The sequence below is a fragment of the Emydura macquarii genome, unplaced genomic scaffold (genome assembly GCF_026122565.2).
Source record: "Emydura macquarii macquarii isolate MOO-44397 ecotype Brisbane River unplaced genomic scaffold, CSIRO-AGI_Emac_v2 contig_1451, whole genome shotgun sequence".
In the NCBI taxonomy this organism is placed as follows: Eukaryota; Metazoa; Chordata; order Testudines; family Chelidae; genus Emydura; species Emydura macquarii.
In genome coordinates this window covers 2,941,486-2,959,529 of record NW_027131588.1, presented here as the reverse complement: position 1 = coordinate 2,959,529, position 18,044 = coordinate 2,941,486, and the positions used below count along the sequence as shown (strand labels likewise).

The 18,044-nt window shown below is 41.5% G+C and overlaps 1 protein-coding gene across 1 annotated transcript in view; it reads left to right on the top strand.

The window, feature by feature from the left end:
* The window catches only part of PTPRD (protein tyrosine phosphatase receptor type D), a 1,886,025-nt gene that overhangs the window by 207,370 nt on the left and 1,660,611 nt on the right, over nt 1-18,044 (top strand). The window contains exon 3 of the mRNA XM_067553085.1: nt 17,929-18,037. The gene's annotated coding sequence lies outside the window, so the exon portion shown is untranslated. The remainder of the gene's footprint in view (nt 1-17,928; nt 18,038-18,044) is intronic.

The following is an 18,044-nucleotide window of genomic DNA, read 5'->3' as shown; positions in this document are numbered from 1 at the left end:
TTATCTGAGGAAATAAGAAACTGGGATGGAGGTTTCATTGGTGAGATAATAATGGGTCACATTATACAAGAGTATCTTTTCGCTAAGATAAAATACATAGGCCACAGTGCAGAGCTTCCCAAAGAAATGGCTCCATGATCAGTGCTGCTCTCCCTGCCCAGCACCATCAGGAGATGTGGAAAATTTAAGACGCAGCTTTTTGGGACTCTCCATTGCTAGATTAAGATTTTGTTACATCAAAATATTTTTTGGCTTTTTTTTTTTTTTTTTAAATGACAGCAGCTTGGCGAAAGTGTTCTATTGTTTGTGCTTTATTGATTCTCTGCAAGCTGCAAGAGCCATCCAGTAAGTATTTTAGAGATTTGGTTTCCTTTAAGCTGTTATTTCATTGTACTTCCCTTCTTTATGATATTGATTAAGGAGGGGCTTGTTATTTTAGTGCTTGGTGTATTGGAGCGTATGTTGTGGAACTGGGGAAGTTCAGCTGTGAAACTCAAAGCCTGATTCTGAGCTCATTTATACTGTTATACATCTGGAGTAGCTCCACTGAAGGCAGTGATGTAAAAGCTAGTGTAAATGAGATCTGAATCAGGAGCTTATTTGGAAGAATGAACTTTAGCTTTATCTCTGTTACTGCTTTGGATTTAGGATTTGTAGCTGTTTACTCTGCTTCTTATTCTCCTGTTTTTTCCTTATCTGTTTTTTAATCAAATGGTCTGTATGTGTGGGTGAATTTTGTTGTATAATTAGTATTATTTTTTGTGTGTGCATCCCTCCACTATATTGCCATCTGTATAGCAGTATTGAAATGCAAATTTTAGTTCTTTCTAAAGTGATTTATCAAGGTAGGTTTAAGTGTTGTAACATAACCAGACAGTGAATGTGTTGTATTTATTTAAACTTATAAATATAAACTTGTGATTAATAATTTTGAGAAGCCCAGTTATCTTAAATGACCACAGTAGCCCAGGATAGTCTATTATTACTATTAATTATTTGCATTAGAGTAGCACCTAGTGACCCATTGTGCTAGGCGCTGTACAGATACGTAGGTCTTATCTACACAGGGGCATCCAGGAAAGCTAATACAAATTAACTAAAGGTGTAAATTTGAAGTGGATTAGTTAAATTGCATTAAATCCCTGTGTGGATACTGTTATTTAGAATCAAAATAGTGTTAATTTGATTAAATTTAATTCCAAGTGAAGTTAACAAAAATAAGTCTTTCTGTGGGATTAATTTTGGAATCTTGCAATGAATATGGAGACTTCTGAATATTGTTCCTATTGAAAATCCAACAGTGAAAGTGCAAGAGCCAATTCCAGGCTCTGGTTTATTGAAAAAGTAATTTGAAATAATGTTGCAACCCGTTCCTGTAATATTGGAACTTTTATTTATTGTTTTGAAATATATGGGTTGGAATATATATATTTAATATTAGTTCTGTGGGCGTTTGGGAAGAAATGGTAATAATTAGTATTTATTGTCAATAGTGTGTAATAGCAATGAAGTCCATATTACGTACTCATAACTCATTCACCATTTTCTCAACAGTGTATTCCAAAACCCAAAATTTGACTTTCAGAGGAAAAAAATTCTCTTTATATTTCCATGCTAATTTCAAATTCCATTTCATTTGAGATGTAATCACAAATATAGAGGCCTTTTTTCACATTTTTCTTTTGTATTATTTTTTTGGAAAAGAATCTAGAATATCCATGGTCTCCAAAATAGAAAACATACCTGAATGAGAAGGAGAGAGAGAGAGATTGCTGGAGAGCATATGGAAATCTCTCATCTATGGAAGGAAAAGAATCTCTGATTACCTGGAACTCCTTTTTGATATAACCTGGTCAGGTTCGGTGGCCTATGTAATGAAAATCAGACCAGCCAATCATAAGGGTCTATTCTGGCCTTAAAATTAATGAATCTATAATTTAAAGAAATCAAAAAGAACCTTTTTTATTTACTACATCTGAAATGTTTAACAAAATAATTCACAAATCTCGCATGAAATTTTTGCTGACTCAGGATTTTACATTTAAGATAAATGTTATTGTAGAATAAGGAATTGGATTGCACTTAAACTGTTCATTGGAAATTTATATTTGCATACCCTTTAGAGAAGTAGGTTTCTCCATCTCTTGAAATTTATAATGAATGCTAAATTAATATAGAATTTTGTAATCGATAAATATAATGGGATTTTTTTAATAAACATTAATTGATAAATATAATGGTGTATTTTTCTGTAAAACTTTGAAGAAACCTAATTAAATACAAATACATTAGAAGTAAGAGGAAGACCAAGGACAGGGTAAGCCCGTTCCTCAATGAGGAAGGAAAAACAATAACAGAAAATGTGGAAATGGCAGAAGTGCTAAATGACTTTTTTGTTTCGGATTTCAACAAAAAGTTTAGCAGCAATTGGACATCTAACTTAATGCCAGTGAAAATGAGGTAGGATCAGAGGCTAAAATAGGGAAAGAACAAGTTAAAAATTACTTAGACAAGTTAGATGTCTTCAAGTCACCAGGGCCAGATGAAACACATCCTAGAATACTCAAGAAGCTGACTGAGGAGATATCTGAGCCATTAGTGATTATCTTCAAAAAGTCATGGAAGACGAGAGATTCCAGAAGACTAAAAAAGGGCAAATATAGTGCCAATCTATAAAAAAGGAAATAAGGACAACCCAGGGAATTACAGAAAAGTCATCTTAACTTCAGTACCTGGAAAGATAATGGAGCAAATAATTAAGCAATCAATTTGCAAACAAGTAGAAGATAATAAGGTGTTAAGTAACAGTCAGCATGGATTTTCAAGAACAGGTCAAAAACAAATCATGTCAAACCAACCTAATAGTTTCTTTAATAGGGTAACAAGCCTTATAGGTAGGAGGGGAGCTATAGATGTGGTAAATCTTGACGTTAGTAAGGATTTTGATACTGTCTCATTAACAAACTAGGGAAATACAATCTAGATGGAGCTACTATAAGGTGGGTGCATAATTGGCTGAAAAACCGTTCCCAGAGTGTAGTGATAGTGGTTCACAGTCAAGTTGGAAGGGCATATTGAGTGGGGTCCCCAGGAATCAGTTCTGGGTCAAGTTCTGTTCAGTATCTTCATCAATGATTTAGATAATGGCATTAGAGAGTACACTTGTAAAGTTTGTGAATGATGCTAAGCTGGGAGGGGTTGAAAGTGCTTTTGAGGCTAGGATTAAACATGAAAACAATTTGGACAAACCTGAGAAATGGTCTGAAGTAAAAAGGATGAAATTCAATAAGGACAAATGCAACATACTCCAATTAGGAAGGAACAAACAGTTGCACACATATAAAATGGGAAATGACTGCCTACGAAGGAGTACTGCAGAAAGGGAATTGGGGGTAATAGAGAATCACAAGCTAAATATGAATCAACAGTATAACTGTTGCCAAAAAAAAAAGAAAAAGGGCAGCAAACATCATTCTGGGATGTATTCACAGGAGTGCTGTAAGCAAGACACAAGAAGTAATTCTTCTGCTCTACTCCGTGCTGATAAGGCCTCAACTGGAGTACTTGTCCAGTTCTGGGTGCCACATTTCTGGAAAGATGTGGACAAATTGGAGAAAGTCCAGAGAAGAGCAACAAAAATGATTAAAGGTCTAGAAAACATGATCTATGAGGGAAGACTGAAAAAATTGTGTTTGTTTAGTCTGGAGAAGAGAAGACTGAGGAGTTCCACGACCACCACTCCCAAGAGAAAGAGAAGGGTGATGGTGGTCTGGGACTCCCTCCTAAGGGGGATGGAGTCATCCATCCGCCTTCTTGTCCGGGAAACTCGGCTGCTTGCCTGGAGCTAGGATTCAGGATGTGACGGAGAGACTGCCGAGACTTATCAAGCCCTCAGACCACTACCCCTTCCTACTTCTCCACATGGGCACCAATGACACTGCCAAGAACGACCTTGAGTGGATCACTGTGGCCTATGTGGCTCTGGGAAGAAGAATATAGGAGTTTGAGGTGCAAGTGTTGTTCTCGTCCATCCTCCCTGTTGAAGGAAAAGGCCCAGGTAGGGACCATCACATTGCGGAAGTAAATGCATGTTTACGCAGGTGGTGTCGGAGAGAGGGCTTTAAATTCTTCGACCATGGGATGTTGTTCCAGGAAGAAGGATTACTAGGAAGAGACGGGATTCACCTAACGAAGAGAGGGAAGAGTATCTTTGCGGACAGGCTAGCTAACCTAGTGAGGAGGGCTTTAAACTAGGTTCGATGGGGGATGGGGACCTAAGCCTGGAGGTAAATGGGGAAGCGGGATACCAGAAGGAAGCAGAAGGAGGAGGGTGCAACAGGGGAGGCCTCCTGAATTGCACTGAGAAAGTAGGGCAATTGGCCAGTTATCTCAAGTGCCTATACACAAATGCAAGAAGACTGGGAAACAAGCAGGAGGAATTGGAAGTCCTGGCACAGTCAAGGAACTATGATATGACTGGAATAACCAAGACGTGGTGGGGTAACTCACACAACTGGAGCGCTGTCATGGATGGGTATAAACTGTTCAGGAAGGACAGGCAGGGGTGAAAGGGTGGAGGAGTTGCACTGTATGTAAGAGAGCACTATGATTGCTCTGAGCTCCAGTCTGAAACTGGAGATAAGCCAGTTGAGAGTCTCTGGGTTAAGCTTAGAAGCAAGAGCAATAAGGGTGATGTCGTGGTGGGTGTCTGTTATAGACCACCAGACCAGGAGAATGAGGTAGATGAGGCTTTCTTCAGTCAACTGGGGAAAGTTTCCAGTTTACAGGACCTGGTTCTCATGGTCAGCTTGGTCAGATGACTAGGAAGGATTATAAAAATACTGCTTGAACATGCAGGAATGAATTCAGGAAGGCCAAAGCGCAATGGGAGTTGCAACTAGCAAAGGACGTGAAGAGGAACAAGAAGGATTTCTACAGGTATGTTACCAACAAGAGGAAGATTAGGGAAAGTGTGGGCCCCTTACAGAATGGGGGAGGCAACCAAGTGACAGAGGATGTGGAAAAAGCTAAGGTACTCAATGCCTTTTTTGCCTCTGTCTTCACAGACAAGGTCAGCTCCCAGACTACTGCACTGGGCAGCACAGAATGGGGAGGAGGTGAACATCCCTCAGTGCTGAAGGAACAGGTGCAGGACTATTTAGAAAGATTGGACAAACATAAGTCCATGGGGCCAGATGCAATGAATCTGAGAATGCTGAAAGAGTTGGCTGATGTGATTTCAGAGTTGTTGGCTATTATCTTTGAAAGCTCGTGGCAATTGGGGAAGGTCCCTGATGATTGGAAAAAGGCAAATATAATGCCCATCTTCAAGAAAGGGAAGAGGATCCAGGGAACTACAGACCGGTCAGCCTCACCTCAATCCCTGAAAAAATCATGGAGCAGGTCCTCAAGGAATCCAAGGCACTTGGAAGAGAGGAAGGTGATCAGGAACAGTCAACATGGATTCACCAAGGGAAAGTCATGCCTGACCAACCTGATTGCCTTCTATGAAGAGGTGACTGGCTCTGTGGATCTGCGGAAGGCGATGGACGTGATATACCTTGACTTTAGCAAAGCTTTTGATACAGTCTCCCACAGTATTCTTATCAGCAAGTTAAAGAAGCATAGGTTGGATGAATGGACTATAAAATGGATAGAGATCTGGCTAGATCATCGGGCTCAACGGGTAGTGATCAATGGCTCAATGTCTAGCTGGCAGCCGGTAACAAGCAGCGTGCCCCAGGGGTCGATCCTGAGGCCGGTTTTGTTCAACATTTTCATTAAGGGGAGGATGGGGGAGATTGCACCCTCAGCAAGTTTACAGATTACACTAAACTAGGGGGAAGTGGTAGATACCCTGGAAGGTAGAGATAGGATACAGAATGACTTAGACAAATTGGAGGATTGGGCCAAAAGAAATCTGATGAGGTTCAACAAGGACAAGTGCAGAGTCCTGCACTTAGGACAGAAGAGTCCCATGCACAGCTACAGACTGTGGACTGATGGGCTAGGCAGCAATTCTGCAGAAAAGGACCTGGGGGTTACAGTGGATAAGAAGCTGGATATGAGTCAGCAGTGTGTCCTGGTTGCCAAGAAGGCTAATAGCATATTGTGCCGCATTAGTAGGAGCATTGCCAGCAGATTGAGGGAAGTGATTATTCCCCTCTATTCAGCATTGGTGAGGCCGCATTTGCAGTATTGTGTCCAGTTTTGGGCCCCCCACTAGAAAAAGGATGTGGACAGGTTGGAGAGAGTCCAGAGGAGGGCAACACAAATGATTAGGGGGCTGGAGCACAAGACTTATGAGGAGAGGCTAAGGGAACTGGGCTTGTTTAGTCTGCAAAAGAGAAGAATGAGGGGGGATTTGATAGCAGCCTTTAACTACCTGAAAGGGGGTTCCAGGGAGGATGGAGCTAGGCTGTTCTTAATGGTAGTAGATGACAGAACAAGGAGCAATGGTTTCAAGTTGCAGTGAGGGAGGTCTAGGTTGGATATTAGGAAAAAGTTTTTCCACTAGGAGGGTGGTGAAGCACTGGAATGGGTTACCTAGGGAGGTGATGCAATCTCCAACTTTAGAGGTTTTTAAGCTACATCTTGACAAAGCCCTGGCTGGGATGATTTAGCTAAGGTTAGCCCTGCTTTGAGCAGGGGTTGGACTCAATGACCTCCTGAGGTCCCTTCCAACTCTAATCTTCTATGATTCCAAGACATAAGTGTTTTCAAGTACATAAAAGGTTGTTACAAGGAGGAGGGAGGAAAATCGTTCTCGTTAACCTCTGAGGATTGGATAAGAGGAAATGGGCTTTAATTGCATCAAAGGCAGTTTAGGTTGGACATTAGGAAAAACTTCCTAACTGTCAGGATAGTTAAGCACATTGCCTAGGGAGGTTGTAGAATCTCCATCATTGGAGATTTTTAAAAGCAGATTGGACAAACACTTGATAGGGATCGTCTAGATAATGCTTGGTCCTGATTTGAATGCACAGGACTGGACTAGAAGACCTTTCCAAGTCCCTTCCAGTCCTACGATTCTATGATTCTATGAATATGCAAAGTCTGTGTCTCTGCCCTTAATATATTTCTGTCTTGGACAATATTGTTACAGCAAAAGTGTCACATTGGATTTCATTTTGCTCATCCATAGGTTTAAGGATGGCTTCACCATCACTATGTTTACCATTACAGTCATTGGACAGGTTCTCTACAGCTGTGGGAAACTATTTCAACTCTGCTGATGTCACAGGAGGTTGCTGGGAATTTTGATAGTTGAGATCCTGAATATGTGGTACCTTTCATCTCTCGGTGCAAAGGATTTCTCTTATTTTAGTCCCAGATTTCCTTCCTTTGCTAACAGATCTAGTGTTCCCTGACTGTTTGTTATTGCAAATTATTGACATCCCAAATGCTGAAACATGAAAACAGATTTGTAGGGAAATGTTTTTCATGTACAGTAAATTAATACTACCTCATTTAAAGATGCATACACTGTTTTTCATGTCTTCCTCATTTTGGGTTCTCTTGCACTTTGTGTCTCACTACTGTGATTTACAGAGACAAGGTGGGTGAGGTAATATCTTTTATTGGACCAACTTGATGAGAGAGACAAGCTTTCAAGCTACATAGAGCTCTTATTCAGGTTTGGGAAAGATTCTCTGAGGGTATGTCTACACAACAAAGAAGAACCCGTGGCTGGCCCAGGCAAGTTGACTAGGGCTTGTGGGGCTCAGGCTGTTGGGCTGTTTCATTGCTGTGTAGATGTCTGGGTTCCAGGACCCTCCAGCCTCGCAGGGTCCTAGGCTCGAGCTCCAGCCTGTGCCCAGATGTCTAACAGCATTGAAACAGTCCCACAACCCAAGCCGCCGTGAGCCTGAGTCAGCTGGCATGGGCCAGCTGCAGGTGTCTAGTTGCTGTGTAGACATATCCTGAGAGCACTGCTAAACACAAGGTGGAGCAGATTGTTTAACATAGGTAGTTAGCACATATTCTAAAAGGGACCATTGAATACACCATGTAGAGTTGCCCTTTAGCACCTCTATAATCATAGAACAAAAAAGTGGGGGTTTGTGAGTTACAGATTGTTGCAGTAAACCATCAATCTAGTGTCTCTGTTCAGACCATGATTTTTAGTGTCTAGCAGAGTTATGAATTTAACCTCCCAGGCTCATCTTTTGAAAGTGTTGTGCAGGTTTCCTTTGAGAATGGGGACTGATAGGTCAGACGTAGAGTGATCGCTTTGTGAAAAGTGCTCCTCCACAGGTGATATGGTGTTTTCCTCTCTTATCATTTTCCTGTGTAAATTCATCTGAGTGTGTAGTAATTGTCTGGCTTCACCCACATAGTTGTTTTTGGGTCATTTAATGCATTGGATGAGGTACACCACACCACATGTTGTGATAGGCATGTGTAATATCCATGGATCTTGAAAGGTGAACAGTGCTTTGTCATAGTCAAGTATATGGATTGTATAGGACAAGTTCTTATAAGTAGCTACGGGTATGTTTCCAGGTACACATCAAGAGCAAGAGGCCTCCTCTCCATAGTTAACTTTGCACAGCATCATGAGCATTGTGAAACACTAGGTTGCTATCACCTGCTCTCTCGTATGTGTACCTTATGCGGGAAGGTGGGAGAAAAGGTGTGAATGCTATCAGGGAACATTAAGAAATTTTTATATTGAGAGCAAGCAGTTTATTGAGAATGAATGCAATGGAAATTTGCTGAAAAAGAGCAAGGTAATTTGATGTGGATGCAGGAACCAATTTTTTTGAATTATCTGATAAATTCATAATAGAAGCAATTTCATTAACAGGGAAATTGTGACTTAGGTTTCCAGGTATTTGGCGGTAATAAATAAAGGTCTTGATGCAGGGAGGTGTTAAACACCTCCCGCCAGATGTCGTAAATCCCATTTACGTCAATGAAAGCTGATGCTGCTTAGCAGCTTGCAGGATTGCACCCTAAGATTAAGAAGAACTACCTGTTATACACTCTGGTTTACTGCAAACGGATGGATCTGAGTGGCTGTGTCTGCAATATGCTGTCTGTCTATCACAGGTATTTCTATAGCTCCCATTAATATAGTACACCCAAGATCCCAACCCTGAAATGAGCTCTGTGCAGATGGAAACCTGAGTCCACACAGAATTCCATAGAATTCAGTGGGGCTCTGTGTGAGCACAGTGGTCTGCCCACATGGAGCTCGTTGTGAGACCGGAGCTGAAGTGGTGAACAGGAAAATGAGACTTACATGTTGATGTCCATAAAGGACTTCATAGAAGATTCTGGGTTTTTTGCCTATTCCAGCTTCTAGGAAAACCCTGCTTGTTTCTTTGCTTTTGTTTTTATATTTTGGTTAGGATGGGAAAGCTTTAGCAAATAGATGGGCAAGGTAGCATTTTCTAAAATCATTCAGACTTTGTTCAGTCTGATCTTCTCTGGAAGCTCATTCCACAGATGAAGACCTTTAACAGAGATTGCTTTATCTCCTGCTCTCACAAGCTATGCTACAATTCTTTGATGAATTTGGCTGGTGTTCTGTAGAATTATATAGAAGTTTTCCGGAGAATTTTGCAGAGCATGTAGTGGAAATTTCAGGGTAAGCAGACCACTTTTCAGGTTCAGGCAGTGATTTTATACTATGTGCATTTGGTACCTGAAGTACATTGCAATTTAACTACAATAATATCATATCTACAAATAATAACATTTTGTAATGAAGACTGTAATGAAGGATAGATCATAATAAACAATACTGCCTCCAATTATGATTTCAGGCTGTATTACAGAAGTATCAGAATTAGGACAAATCTTAGTTTAATTGGACTTCACAAAAAGGTTAGACTTTAGAATGGATTATTCTTTCCACGGGATTGAATTATGTGGAATAAGTATTCCTAAATTTCACCCATTACAGTAAAGGTTTTCATCAGAGGAAAAGAACAGCAGTTTGTCTCTTCAAAATGTTTTCCCCCTCAAATTGTGTAGTCTCTCTCCACTTACATTGTATTTTAATACAGTAATTCATTTTTTAAAAAGTAATATTCATAGAAGAAGGTTTTTTAAATTTGGGTCAGCATGGAAAAATAATGGAATTTTACATAAGTATATTACAGCTCTTTGAATCTCACTTCAGAGACAAATTAAAGTGCCACTGATTAAAACCCAAAAGAAAAAGGGAAAGTAAGTGGAGGGAAAGTTCATGCAGTATTAAGACATTATTCAACACAAGAATTCAATGCATATTTTATCTCCCATATAAAAATAACATGTGTGTCTGACATCTACCCCACCAGTGTCATAACCAGAGAGTTTTGTATCTCAGGAATGTGTATTATTATAACAGAATAGGGGAAAGAGCTTGTGATTTTTTTACTCATCACAAGGTATATTGTTGTGTCTGCCTCTAGGAGTTCTGGAATCAATCTCTTTTTTTTTCCCCTCCAAAGTAGCACTCAGTACTTTCTCTCTCTCTCTCTCTCTCTCTCTCTCTTTTTACGTTTCACTTTCTTTTAGTCCAAGACTGCAAAACATGTGCTCAAGGCATATTTTGCGAGAATTAGAGAAACAGTCTTAAAGGTGAGAACATTGTTTTTTCTACCATTTCAGAAATCCTATTAACCAAAATAATTCTTCCCATGTCCCCAGTGCATAAGAAGACAGCTGATATATCAGTAGGTGGATTACTGCAGAAGTTGTTATACTGTTACGGAGTCCTCTTCTGGAGGAGAGAGATGAGATTTCTTATTTAGGGCCCCATTCTGTTCCCCTGAATTAAATGGTAATAGTCTTAAGTTTTTAATAGAAACAAGAGTAGGCACTTGATTGCTGTTAGCCAGATTCTAATACATTTACAGTAGAACACCAAAGTTATGAACACCAGAGTTACAAACTGGCTGGTCAACCACATGCTTCATTTGGAACTGGAAGTATGCAATCAGGCAGCAGCAGAGACCAAAAAAGAGCAAGTACAGTACAGTACTGTGTTAAACATAAACTACAAAAAAATAAAGGGAAAGTTTAAAAAAAGATTTGACAAGGTAAGAAAACTGTTTCTGTGTTTGTTTCATTTAAATTAAGAGGGTTAAAAGCAGCATTTTTCTTCTGTTCTTCTTTCTTCTTCTGTTAGTAAAGTTTCTAAGCTTTATTAAGTTAATAGTTAGTTGTAAACTTTTCAAAGAACAACCATAATGTTTTCTTCAGAGTTACATTTCAGAGTTACGAATCTTCATTCCCAAAGTGCTCGTAACTTTGAGGTTCTACTGTTCTCCATGACAGGCCTTGATCGAGTGAAGAATTACATGCATGCTTAACTTTATGTACTATGAGTAGTCTCACTGAAGTCAGCAGGACTTCTCACAGGACATAGGAATAATCATACAGGCTCAGATCTGATGTCCCCCTAATCCATCTAAGTGCCCTGCAGATGTGTTATAATCAGCCTTTCAGAAAGACAAGGTGGGTGAAGAATATATTTTATTAGACCAACTTCTGTGGGTGGGAGAGACAAGCTTTCAAACTACATAAAGCTCTGCTTCAGGTCTGGAAAAGGTACCAAAAGAGGGTCACAGCTAAATACAAGGTTGAAGAAATAGTTTAGCATAAACAGTTAGCACATATTCTAAGGGACCATTCAAGATGAAGTGGCCCATTAACACCCCTGTAGTCATAGAACAAAAAGGGGGATAATGGGAACAGATTGTTGTAATAAGCCATAAATCCAGTGTCTTTATTAAAACCATGATTTTTGGTGTACAGCAAAGTTATGAATATAAGCTCCCAGGCTTGTCTTTTAAAAATGTTGTGCAGATTTCCTTTGAGGATGAGGACTCACAGATCAGATATAGAGTGACCACTTTTGTGAAAAGTGTTCACCTACAGGTGGATAGGGTGTTTTAGTCTCTTTTTGTTTTCCTGGGTAAGTTCATTTGAGACTGTAATGATTGTTTGGTTTCACCCACATAGTTGTTATTGAGGCATTTAGTGTACTGCATGAGGTACACCAGATGTTGTGTCAGGCATGTATAGGACCCATGGATCTTGAAAAATGTGTTGTGTAGGGTGTTGATCATTGCAGCAGTGGAGATAGGTGTGCAGATTTTGCATTTGTTGTTCTGGCTGGGTCTGGTGCTGCTTTGAGTTGGTGTGTCCTGGTCTGTGGGGAGCTTGCTTGAACTTGGGGACCAAAACAGTTATGGCAACACTGCATAATAAGCCCTTTCACATTCATTTTCTTCCTGAACTCTAGCAGTTTGAGGTCAGCTTTATCCCTGAAACAAGGGGTTTAATATCTCTTCCAAAAACTTTTAAGTTGAAATTAAGCACGTGCATAAATCTTGGCAGGACTGGCACCTTAGACAATGAATTATACTAAAATCCTGTGTTCACCTGTTATTCCTTGTTGTCTTATTGAAATAAATTAGGGACAACATTTACTTAAACTCCCATGCAGATGTCTAAATACAGATTTTGGTGGCTAACTTTAGGCACTCAACTTTGAACTCTTTGATCTATGCTCCATAATTTAAAATAATCAACATTTCTAGTTGGTTATTAACAAGAGACGCAATTCTTTTGTGCAGCATCAGAGTATAATGTGCAAAAGGACAAGTATAATTTTTTTAAAATAGTAGCATTCATGCACATGGCTGAAAAATATACATTTTTGATGCGGAAGATCCGAAGCCATTTTGCCCCTTGATCAAAAGGAAAAAGGCAACAAAAATCATCATCTTCATAGTCTTTATTCAGACTATCTTTTTTCCTTTTATAGTTTTAACAAAATAATTGCCAGGTAAGAGTTAAAGTACTGTTAGTAGATTAGGATAATGTCTGGGCCAATACCAGTGTGAGTCGTTCCTTTGCATAATGTATGCTGTTAAAATCACAAATGTGCTTTTTTAAAGTGCCATTTTTTCTTATTGGTATACATCTATAGTAGGTCCTGATTCTACAGTCCTTTTTCAGTCACTGACTTCAATGCAGCCCTACTCTCAGCTGTATAACCAGACCCGGTGTACACAGATTAGAATCATTAAAAGTTAGAGACAGAAAAGCCCATCTCTCTGCACATGCAGGATTATTTCTGATCCATAGATAGAACGGACCCTCTCAACGACTGGTCCTCCCTCCTTTCATGTAGAAGTAAGGTCAGCTGGCTCCCTAGCCCTATCACTCTCTTCCCTCCGAATATGGAGGGCTGGATTCTATGTAGCATGAGAAGGCAGACATGAGGTGCACTGAGGATTGGGTAGCCATGTATTAGTAGAGTGCAGGGATAAGAAGGACAGGTATCATCCCCTCACACCAGAAACATAAAGATTACTAGGAAAAGTGAATACATACCTGTGTTATATTTTCTTTTGAATACCCCTCTGTAGTGAGGAATATCTTTAAAGAGTATGAATAGGGCAGCCACAGCCAATAGAAGTCCCTAGCTGTGGAGGTGCAATGCCAAACAGTAATGGACAGATTGCAGGGCTTTGGAGCTGGTTGAGGCACAAAGCCCTGCCTGCCAGTGGATTCCCTGGGATTCACAGGGTGCCTGGGCCATCTCTGCAGCTCACTCCATAGGGTAGAAAATACTATTCCTAAACAAATGATCAGGGAGAAGCTCCATGTGGGTATCCTCTGAGTTTTTCCTTTCCATTAACCTCCCCTCACAGAAATTTTAATGTAGGAGTGGGAGATTCAACCCTTATTTACACTGTCTAGTTTTTAAGAATCCCCCATGCTGAGGCTTATACCACTTTCTTTGGGAGACCTTAGTTGCAAAGAGTATTAGACCAAGGAATGAAATGATTTGTAAAAGGAAGAGTAAGTGCACACAGAGCTCTGCATGTAAAGATAAAATAAGCTGCTATTTTGCATCTTGAAACTGTTATATTTGCAGCTCCCCCCGTTGTTGTTTTTCATATGCATTAACTTCATACCTACTATTTATAAAATGGCCAACCTCAGCCACCCTTTTCAAAGGTGCACACATCAAAAGAAAATGAGTAAGAATAAGTCCAAAAAGAAGTGCTTTTGACAAATGAGACTACAAATTTACTACTCTAATTTATAAAGCTACAGGTGCACAAATCACCCGAACTACAAAAGGAGTGCAGTTTGAGGTACCTCAGGTGTGTATAGGTGAAATAGTTCCTTTAGGGTGACTTTTTTTTTTTTTGAGATAGGTGACAATATGACAAGCATTATAATGTGGAGTTATTTTTTTTCTCTTGTACTATTTTTTAAAATAAACCTTTTTCTAATTTTTGAAATTGCCTTCCTCTTATACCTCTCACGTGCTTCAGCTTTTCAGAAGCTTTTCAAATGATTTTCATACATTCCCTCCCCTCTCGCCTTTTTGACTAATCTAGTAAATCACTGTGTAATGTTCTTGGGGCAGAATAATTGTTGCATTTCCTCCAGAAGAGGCTGCATTTCCATGGTGGGTGAAGTGATGCTTGAACATACTATACTGCCCAGAACTTTGAACTTGTGAAGGGTGTTATATAGCAATATATCATCAACTGTACAACTTATACTCTCACAGAGGTTTTCAATAAATGCATGAGAAAACATAGAAAGTTGAAAAACAGGCCATAGTAAACCATATGAGGTTAAAGCAAAGGTGTTTATTTCAGATGAGAGTGCATGTTAATTATGGTATAACAATTCATCCATCATAAAATAGTCTACAATATTTACCCTTGTATATTAAATTAAACACCTGCAATTTTATTAAAGTTGTATCATATTTATAATTGAATACATTTCTTGCATGACCCACTAAAGGGAAAAAAAACCTTGCATATTATGATTTTTTTCTACTCCTTTCTTATTTCTGGGCAACCTCTCCAAATACAGATATATTTCTTTAGCATATGTAGTTTTTAGTTTCCCCTTCATTGCAGGGGGGAAAAAAATGATATTTTCTCTATTATTTTTTCCCCTAAACCCTAAATCTGCATAGCTCAGACAGGAGTCATATTAAGGTGTAAATAAACTACATATACTAGATAATTAAAACTGTTTGATCAGAACTATGTGCCAAAAGGACCTTTACCTACCCCATAAGATTATAGGGGCAGATCTTCAGCTAGTGTCAATTATCATAGATCCATTGACTTCAGCTGAACTATCACAATTTATACCAGCTGAGGATCTGCCCTATATTGTTTACAAGGGTGGCATTTCTTTGCCCTTAGGGGCCTGTTTCTGTTATGTGAATGCACATGGACTTTACTGGGAATTTGGAAATAAAGGATTGTATCCTAAATTGCTGCCTCATTGTGAAACTGAGACGCCCAGATCACATCTGCCTGAGTGTCTCTTTTAGACTGCTGCTGACAAACTGTCCACAGGTTAAGTAAAGGAATCCTGTCTACTTAAGATGCTGTGTTAGCCCACAACGGTTCACTATTTCTCTGTGTTTATCACTATAGCAAGGATAGATTCCCACTGTTTTGAAAGCTGAGCAGCATTTAATGGTATGGATGCTATCACACACGAAATGAGTAAATTGTGCAAGTGGTTCAACCCTACCTGCAGAATGAGAATCAGATTCCTTTTGGCAGAAGGTTCTCTAGTTGGATTACCTGTTTGTATTGTATTAGGCTTGAGCTGTGCCATTTGTTTGGGAGTGAACCTGGTATAAGTGTCTCTGTCAAAGGAGGTGTTTTTAGCCAGGCAATCATAGTGTAGCAGGTGACCACAAACAAGAACTGTACAGCTAAGTGGTGGGAAATGAGTGTAATGAAATGAAATCAGCTTTAATCAAACATCCTGTATAGTTGATTTAAAAAATTCATTAGGAAGTAACTGATGCACTGAATAAAATTGCATTTTAAATATTTTTATTGTTAATCTTTTTCTTTGCTATTGTCTTTAATAAACTATTTGGGATTTATGAAGGTCAATTGCCCATCATTTTTAGTGCAAGATATTTCCCCTGACATGAAAAACAGGCCAGCATTTCCAAATACTTCTGGGGAACGTGTAATTGAAATATTGGTATGAACTGGTTCAGAAAGGACTTCAAAATGATTCAGATATATATAAACCCAAAGAAAAATTTTCCCTACCCACTGGATTTATTATTAAAATTGGAATTGGAAGCCTTCTGGCAATCACTCCCGAATATTGCTTTAGTGAAGGGAGGATTTTCAGAAAACACTCAGTGCTGGGAGATACTTTAAGGGCAAAGTAAAAGCCCCCCCTGGGAGCAGCGCTCTGCTGCTGCCGCCGCTCAGATGGCACAGTATGAGGCGGAGAAGAAAAGAGATGAGTTTGGAGCTGATCTACACGCCGGAGCAGCAGTAAAAAGATATAAGATATCGACACGCTCAGCTGCATCTTGTTAAAAGCTTCCTGCGGGTTGGCAGAATGAAATCTTTATTTAAAATACACAAACTATCGTCAGGGGACGAACGGGAGGGAAAACACTAAAAGGGCCAAATGCTTTGCTTAATCCACCAGAGTAAGCAAAAGAGAGGAGACGCCAGCAGATTAGCTTTGGGGTGAGGCGGAGGGGGGGGAGCCTGCCTAGAACATAGCCCCAGCAGCTCCCCAGTGAGACCCTGGATCCACTCAGCTCCGAAGAGAGACACTTTCTTTGATGGTGATAGCGGCCTTGGTAGGGAAAGGGGCTTCATTAACAGCAGGGGCACAGTCTGTGCTTACACTTCGGTGCGAGCGGTAGGTAAAGGTGCCTAACCAGCTTGCCCACAGCGGCGATCTCCTAAGCGGTGATAGGATCTGCTCCTTGCCAGCCGCTGGCTTTTGAAGGTGCATTATTTAAATGAATTATTAATTGTTGTTCCCGTGGAGCGCAAGGGCGGGGGGGAAGGCTTATTATTATTAATAGCAGGAAGATCGTCTGCTTCTTTTGCGCGAGTCGTTAAGTGCAACGGGCAGGCCGGGCAAGCAGGCGGCGGCAGCTCGCCCTTCAGCCCCCCAGCACGCTTTGGGGTGTGTAAGGTGCGCAGCCCACACGACAAGCACCAAAACATCGCCTGGCAGAAAGTTCAGCGGGAAGGTCCTTGTCTCCGCTCCGCTCCGCTCCCCTTTGCCTGCCTCTGCCCGAGCGGGGAGCGCCTCTCTCCCTCTCTCTCTCCCCCAGCACATGCACCCAGGAGCGGGGGGAGCCCCAGGCGGAGGCTGCCTTGGAGCCCTCGTGCTGCTACCCAGTCGGCGGCAGTGCAGCGGGCCGGGGAGCGCGCTAGGACGCCGGGGGGGGGACCGGAATCACCAGCGAGGCGCCAGCTGCTGTATCCTCCCCGGGAGGAGTCTCGCTCTGCGCGCGCCCCCCGCCCCCGGGCTCGGGGCTTGCTCTCCGCAAAGCACCACGCAGGCTACGGACAGAGGGCAAGTAAAGTTGCAGCGGCGGCGGCCTGCGCTCCCCTCCCCACCCTGGTGGGCTTTGGCCTGAGCCGCGGGGAGCGCCTTGCATTGCCGCTGCCAGCCATCAAGTGGCTCGTTAAGGAAATGCAGGTGAGCGTGTGTGGGGCTGGGGCTGGGGCTGGGGCTGCCGCTGGTGGGGATGCGCCGGTGTGTGCGCGCGCTGGGGGGAGCAGCTGCCTCTGCCTCGCGCACAGCCGGCAGCAGGAGCGTGTCTGTGTTTCACTTTGACAGCGGCACTGGCTGCTCTCGCTGCTGCTTCAGTCTGTTGCCACCAAGGAGCCTCTCACTTTCACCCCTTTCCCGGCCCCCCCCCCCCCCCGGGTTGCTCGCTGTCTTTCTCTGCCAGCCTCAGCGGAGAGAGTTGCAGGTATTTCTGTCCCGTCCCCCCCCCCCCAGTAATTTCCAAGAGGCGCTCGCTCCTGGGTTTGTTAATTCGTGCAAGCCTCTTTTCTGAGAAGAGGTATAACCCGTCGACCCTCAACAACGCTCGACCCCACCAAAACAAACCTGCTTGATGTGGCATGTGCTTCTCTTTCCTTGCAGTTCGCTCTGGGCCTGTGTGGAATAGGGACGACGTTCTGGCTCTGACTGGCAGGAGAGGGAAGCGAAGACTCCTTGAGGTTTTCCAGAGAGGTCCGGGCTGGCTGCTTTAGTAAGTA